A 1,041-nucleotide genomic window follows, 5' to 3' on the forward strand; every position below is an offset into this window, starting at 1 on the left:
AATGCAGCCTCATTTGGCAAATGGTTGGAAAAATCTAAGAATGTTCACACAGGAGTCTTGCCTCAAAGTTTAGAGGTTCCTTTCCAAGGCCTATTCCCGGCGCGCCACCCAGGCCCACCCCACCCCCCACCCCCCCGCACGGCTACGGCTTATTTATTCTTTAATCTGCAAATCATTTATCTATTGCAGCATAACAAGTCACACTCAGAACTTTGTAACTGAAAACAAAAAACATTTATTTCACAGTTTTGTGGGGGTCAATAATGCGAAAGCATCTTAAACATCTTAAATAAAGGTTTATCTATCTGCAACTTACTGTAGTGAGAGAGTCAGCCACTTTCATTGCATTTGGCAGAGACTCAAATACAGGCAGGGGAGCATGAAAACTTTATAGTGGAAAACAGGGAAGGTGTCAGGTGTGCCCCGAATGAAGGCTGTTGCTATGGGGAACTAGAGGTGGGCAACTAGAAGCCATGTATCCCACGTGACTGGCTGGGGAGCATAGCTGGTGCTAAATTGGGAACAGGGATAAAAATCAAGGAAGCTGTCAGTTATTAATCAAGTACTGGCTGTTTGGTGTCCATTGTTACTGAGATTATTGTTTGGCTTCCTGGTCTAGTAGCTGCTTGGATTTCCTGGGCTGGATGATGCAGATAGTCAGCCAAAATTATATTTTAATGCATGGCCAGGCCATTGTCAGTTTGTTTATTCAGCCTCTCAGACTTCAGGTCTCTCATGTAACTGCAGTGAAGATGCCAGCCGGCGCTGCATTCATTAGCAGGCTTGCCACACGTTGGAGGACCCACTTCCAAGATGATACTTGTAGACATGTAAATGACTATAATAGATGATATTACATATAATCATAATGGCAACCTGGGCGTGAGAGGCATGGATAGTATTGGCTCCTCGAGATGAGCCAGTCAGGGTGCGATGTAACAACGATGAGAAATACAACTTTCTTCTAGTTCCTAAATGTTTCCTCCCCGCTCCCACTACCATGACTCGAATTCGACCTTGCAGGTCTGGCTAGACCAGAGG

Source organism: Echinops telfairi, unplaced genomic scaffold (genome assembly GCF_000313985.2).
Source record: "Echinops telfairi isolate 266 unplaced genomic scaffold, ASM31398v2 ScPeMD7_7469;HRSCAF=8507_0, whole genome shotgun sequence".
Taxonomy (NCBI): domain Eukaryota; kingdom Metazoa; phylum Chordata; class Mammalia; order Afrosoricida; family Tenrecidae; genus Echinops; species Echinops telfairi.